This window comes from Orycteropus afer, unplaced genomic scaffold (genome assembly GCF_000298275.1).
Source record: "Orycteropus afer afer isolate SDZICR_OR568_19922 unplaced genomic scaffold, OryAfe1.0 scaffold00941, whole genome shotgun sequence".
Classification (NCBI taxonomy): Eukaryota; Metazoa; Chordata; class Mammalia; order Tubulidentata; family Orycteropodidae; genus Orycteropus; species Orycteropus afer.
In genome coordinates, this window is record NW_006922528.1 from 400,296 (window position 1) to 407,339 (window position 7,044).

A 7,044-nucleotide genomic window follows, 5' to 3' on the forward strand; every position below is an offset into this window, starting at 1 on the left:
TAGGCCTCCAAAGTTTGCCTCTATTTTATTTTTGATTAATTTTATAGTTTTGGGTTTTACATTTAGGTCTTTGATCTATCTTGAGTTCATTTTTATATCATGTAAGGTATAGATCTTGTTTCATTGTTCTGTAAATGATTATCTAGTTTTGCCAACACCATTTGTTAAAGAGACTGTCTCTTCCTCATTTAATGTGTTTTACCTCTTTGTCAAAGATCATTTGGATTATTAATTCTGTTCCTCTAGTCAATGTAGGCTGTTTTGACTATTGTGAGGTTGCATAGTAGGTTTTGACATTGGGGAGTGTGAGACCTCTTATTTTACTTTTCTTCTTCAGTAGCCATACAAGTAATTTTCATAAGTGTGCTATATCAATATTATTTACATATTGTTGACTTATATTTAAATTTATTTTTTTGTCCAACAGATTTAATCTTAAGTCTTTGTCTTGATGACTGTTGACATGGAGGTTTGGTTCCCAGCAATGCACCCTCACCAGCCTACTCTTGAGTTTCTAAAGCAGCCACACTTCCAGCAGGATTTCTTCCCTTCTCTGAAAAGTACTTTCTTCAGTACAAGAAGAAATTAGAATTTTTTCCCCAGAAATAGCCATCATTAAGGCGCCTGGCCCCAGTCTAAGGCCTGTGAAAACCACTAAGGCAACCAAGCCCAGCATACTGTAGCCACACACATTCTCCCTTTTGCCATCCAGCTGTTTGTCTGTTGTAATTGGGCTCTCTCAATCTCCCACATGTGAGGTTCCTAGAAGGTCAAAGTAGGAGCCCTGGGCACAGAAGCATTGCTCATCCCTCACTCAGATGAGATAGATTAGACAGGCCTCTTGGGGGCCTGATTGGCCTGGGGCATTGCAGGTTCACAACCCACCATCCTGTTGCCCAGGATGCAGGTGGACTAAGACACCTCCCTGCTGCAGGAGCAGCCCATGCTTAGGGTGTGGCAGCCCTCCTCAGTGCTCCGCCCAACCTTCTGCCTGTCTTTAGCTTGAAGTACCTGGGCACAAGTCTGCTGCAAGGAATTCCACTGCTCTCATTGCAAGCAACTGTCTGCCCCAGAATAAGAGCTACAGTCTCAATTGTTTATTTTTTGATTATCAAGATATTACCAAACTCAACCCTTGACTTTTTAACCATGATTTATACTTTTTTATACAAATACTAGCAAAAGTAACATTTTTGAACTATTGAATGAAGGTCAATGAGGCAGAAATTTATGAAATGTCGCCGAGACTTGAGTGGTATATGCATGGGTTCAGCATGTCTGAATTTTAAACATATCTTTTTCATTTCTTCCCGGTAAATGTGTGTGCATTTTATTTATGTGGGTGTGCTAGTTGTAAAAAATACAGTATTTTTTTCCAAGCTCTCCGCTAGTTGTTGTTTGTCTGCAGTAATACCATGTATGGGGTAATCTTTCTGACAAGAACAGCAGGATATAATACTGCTCTAACAGATAGATGTGTGAGTTCTTAAAAGGAATAATAAATAGTTTTTACAGAAATAACAGTAGACAAGTGTATTGTTACTTTTTATTTTCTATTTTGATTTCAATATATGCTATTTTCACCAAGAAAAATAAAATGCACTCCATTTTGAAATCATAGATCATATTTTATTTTCCAACTGTGACTGTTATCAGGTTATTAAATCTTTACTTTCTCTAGGGCAAGGCAGTTTAAATAGATAATTTGATTACACTTTCTCTTGTTATATTTTAATCAAATGCCCCCAGCAGGGGAAAAAATATATATATATTCAAATAGCATGTATTATAAATTGTAATTGTTATATATTTTTTAATTACTTTTATATATTCATTTAAGTTTTGCTAGCCACTTTAATGTGACCTTAGGCAAGAAACTTAAGCATTTGAAGCCTTATTTATTTATTTATTTTTTAAAATAAGACTGAAAATATTCTATATATTTGTCAGTATGCATGGGCATTTTTTTTTTTTTTTTTTTGGATAAAACAGTATAGTACATAAGTATAAATATTATTCATTTCTGTGGAAAAATGGGCTGTAGCATTATGTAAGCTCTTAGATGACCATGCATCATATTTATATTAAATTGTCTTTTGTTTGAAGTTAACCTTCTATATTAATTATGATTTTAAAAAGTTAATTAACTTTTTTGAAGATAAGTCTAATATACAACATGGAGATAATAATAAATATTGTAAAACTTAAATAAACTGAAATCTGAGAGGTCAATTCAGTCAAAATTCACTAGGTCTTATTGCATTCATTACATTCTATCCTCTTTAGGAAAGGCATTTTATAAAAATCATAGATTTTTTTTTTCCCTTGATTTTAGACCATAGTGATTTCAGAGAAGAACAAGGAGATAGGGAATGAAAAAATAAATGATTCTTCTCCAGCACCTTAACTCAAAAGTATCAATTCCTCTTCTGTCTTCCTTATGCATTGTCCAGCTCTCACATGCATATGAGGCAATTGAAAATATCATGGCTTGTGTCAGGCGCACCCTAGTTCTCAAGGAGACATCTTTGCTCTTCAGCACTTGAAAGAAGTGTTTTGCCCAGTGCTATAGGTTGTCTGATATCCTGATTGCTGCTTCCATTGGCACTGACTGTAGAAGAAAGGAACGTGAAGTCTTTGAAACCTCAATCTTTTCTCCATTTATGGTGATACTGCTTATAGGTCCAGTTGTGAGGATTTTTCTTTTCTATATATTGAGATGTAATCCATACTGCAGACTGTAGTCTTGAATCTTCACACTAAGTGCATCAAGTCATCATCACTTTCAGCAAGCAAAGCTGTGTCACCAGCATATCACAGGTTGTTAATGATTCTTCCTCCAGTCTTGATGCCATGATCTTCTGCATATACTCCAGCTTCTCAGATTATTTGCTCAGCACATATTGACTAAATATGATGAAAAAACACAACACTGACACACTTCCTTCTTGATTCTAAATCTTCCAGTGCCCCCTTGTTCCATTTGAATGACAGCTTCCTGGTCTATGTACAGTTACCTCATGAGTAAATTTAAGTGTTCTGGAATTACTATTTTTCTAAATGTTACCCACAATTTGTTGTGATCCACACAATCAAGAGCTTTTGCATAGTTAATAAAACATAAGTAAAGATCTTTCTGGAATTCTTTGCTTTGAACCAAGATCCATCTGACATCAACAATCATATACCTTGTTCCAGGTCCTCTTCTGAATCCAGCTTGCACTTCTGGAATATCTATGTCAATATATTGCTGCAACTGTTTCTGAACTATCTTCAATAAGATTTTACTTGTGTGCAATATTAATGATATTGTTCAATAATTTCCAAATTTTGTGGGATCACCTTCTTTGAAATGGGTAAAAATATGCATCTCTTCCAGTTAGTTGTTCAGGTAGCTGTCTTCCAAATCTCTTGGCATAACCAAGTGAATGCCACCAGTGGGGCATCTATTTGTTGAAACATCTCAATGAGTATTCTGTCAATTCCTGAAGCCTTGTTTTTTGACAATTGCTACAGTGCAGCTTTGACTTCTTCCTTCATTATCATTGGTTCTTAATCATTGTGGTAGTTAAATTTGTATGTCAACTTAGCTGGGCCTGGTTGAGTGGCTGGGAAGCTGGTGATAGTAGTTCCCAATGATGAGACTGGCAATCGACTCCATGGTAGGATCTACCACAAACAGATGAGTAGCTGTCTTTGGGATGTGGTTTATTTCCTGTATATAAGGAAAAGCCTTGAGGATAGGCTCTAAGTTATGACAAACTTGGACCCTGCATGTAGCCCTGTCATTGTTCAGCACCCTGCAATGCTCTGCTGACCTTGGGACTTATAATGGATTTGAATTAATGGCTTGCCATGTGGTTCAGTAACATTAGGACTGAGCCATTTCATTTGTCCACCTTTGGCTAGTTAGCCTCAGCACCCAGTAGTTGTCTGAGTGAAAACATGCCTCTAGCTTCAGTGGGCTCGGTGTAAGAGGCAGAGCTGAACCCCAAGGTCGAGGGGCTTTCACATAATCCCTAGAGTTTGGCACTTTGAACTCGGACTTCTAGCCTCCTGAACTGTAAGAGAATAAACTGTTTTTTAAGGCCATCCCATTTGTGATATATTCTTGTCAGAGTGGCACATCCACCTCTTGAAATGGATGAAGATCTACAAGTTCTTTCTGGTATAGTTACTCTGTATATTCCTTCCATCTTCTTTTGATGCTTCCTGCATCATTCAATATTTTGCCTGTAGAGTCTTTCAATATTGCAACTCTGGGCTTAAAATTTCCTCATTTCTTTCAGCTTGCGAAATGATGAGCATGTTATTCCCTTTTGGTTTTCTAACTCCAAGTCTTTGCACATTTCATTATAGTATTTGGCTTTGTCTGCTCAATCTGCTCTTTGAAACATTCTTTTCAGCTCTTTTATCTTGTCATTTCTTCCATTTGCTTCGGCTACTCTACTCTCCACTCAAGCGCAAGCTTCAGAGTCTCTTCTATCATCCATTTTGGCCTTTTCTTTTCTTGCCACCTTTTTAATGACCTCATATTTTCTTCATGGATGATGTTCTTGTTGTCATCCAATAAATCTTCTGTTTTTTAATCATTTGTGTTCAATGCATTGAATATACTCTTTAGATGTTCTCTAAATTCAAGAGGGATATATTCAAGGTGATATTTTGGCTCTTGTGGACTTGTTTTAATTGTCTTCATCTTCAAGTTGAACTTGCATATGAGCAGTTGATGATCTATTCCACAGTCAGCTCCTGGCCTTGTTTTGGCTGAAGATATTGAACTTTTGTATTGCCTCTTACCACAGATGTAGTCAATCTGATTCCTGTGCATTCCATCTGGCGAAGTCCACATGTGTAGCTGTTGTTTGTGTGTTGAAAAGAGGTATTTGCAATGAATAAGTCGTTAGTCTTGCAAAATTCTATCATGTGATCTCCAAGATCAAATTTTCCAACTACCTGTGAGTCTTCTATGTTTCCAACTTTTACATTTCATTCACCAGTGATAATGAACATATCTTGATTGCATGTTCAGTCAATTTCATACTGCAGAAGTTGATAAAAATCTTCAATTTCCTCATCTTTTGCTTTGGTGGTTGGTGTATAAATTTGAATAATAGCCATATTAACTGGCCTTTCTTGTAGAGGTATGGATATAATCTTATCACTGACAGCATTGTACTTCAGGACAGATCTTGAAATATCCTTTGTGATGATGAATGTCATGCCATTCCTTTTCAAATTGTAATTCCTATCATAGTAGATCATATGGTTGTCTGATTCAAAATGGCCAAAACCAGTCCACTTCCACTCACTAATACTTAGGATTTCAATCTTTATGAATTCCATTTCATTTTTGACAACTTCCAATTTTCCTATACTCACACTATGTACACTCCTTCTTCCAATTATTAATTGATGTTTGCAGCTGTTTCTCCTCACTTTGAGTCATGTCATATCAGCAAATGGAAGTCTCAAAAGCTTTAATTTATCCATATCAGTAAGATTGGTTCTACTTTGATGATGCAGTATTTTCCCAGTACTATTTTGAGAGCCTTCCAACCTAAGTGGCTTGTCATCCTGCATTGTATCAGTGTTTCCAGGCTATTCATATAGTTGCCTAGTAATGTAATGGGCAGTGTTTCTCTGCTATTCATAGGGTTTTTCCTGGCCAATTCTTTGAGAAGTGGATGGCCTTCTCCTTCTTCCTAGTTTGTCTCAGTCTGCAAACTGCACTAAAACCTGTGGACCATGTGCAACCCCACTGGCATTTGAAATACCAATGTCACAGCCTCAAGCCTCACAGTAACACACTACCAGAGCACAACAAACTGACAGACAAGTTTGTCTCCCTTAGCTGTTTGAACCTTCTCCACCCTCCCCTCACCAGGATCCCTGATACTTGCTCACTCTGTCCTGGACACCCTGGTTTTCCTTTCCTTTCTCCTTCTCTTTTCCTGCTGCTTGGGGGTTTGGGCCTGTGTGTCCCTCCCCTTACCTGGATCTCTCTGCTACTTGCTTGCTCTGTCCTGGATGCCCTGGCTTTCCTTTCCTTTCCTCTCCACTTTTCCTGATGCTTAGGAGTTGGAGCCTGTGTCCCTCCCCTTACTTGGATGCCTCTGCCATTTGCTTGCTCTGTCCTGGATGCTCTGAATATTAATAGGAGACATGCCAAATAGATTTGCCTGTATTTTCCTTTTCTTTAAGACATTCTGAAAAATCTCTACCTTTCCTTACAAGAGAAATGCTATCAGAAATAATGAAATACAATAAAGAGAGTTATTGTCTTTTTTAAAGAAAATCATAAAACTTAAATGCATTTGTCATCATTAATAGTATCTGCCTTTAAAATTCTTTGGTGTTCACGGTGGAATTCTATTAGCATTTACCATATGGAACTGCTGTTTAGCTTTGGAAGTACAGCAACTATTATTAAATTTTAAAGAAAGAGGTCATTCAACTCTGTATGTCATATTTGCTCTCAGGCACCAAATTCTATCTGGTTTACACTGCTTCTACTTCACATTTTGCATATTTCCTTTAATTATAAACTCCAGTGCAAAGGAATGTTACATCAATATCTAGAGTGTTGGTGATTGGTCATGGCCGTCACCCAATCTTAATTTATGGGGACCAATTAAAAGAAATTGCAACACAAAATTTCCCAATAAATGACATGGTAAATTATTGATGGAATTATAAGCAATGCTTCCTATAACCACTGGGAATATATGTATTTCCTGTCAAGTTCTTTGAGTATAAATCTAATAATATGTTTTCTAGATCCATTTTTAGTTAACTTTTTATTTAATACAAGATATTGTAAAGACAAGATAGCATTTCCTGAACCAGGTAGGGGACTGACATTTTCCATATTCTAAACAAATTTAAACTCTTAATAAAAATATAATATTTTATGTTAAAAATGTAAACGCTTTCAACTAATTAATCATGTTATTAAATTGTGGCAAAACAACAACATAAAAATGAGCTAATATGAATAGAAGTTTTTCTTCTTACCAAAATGGCATAGATATTTACAGGAAT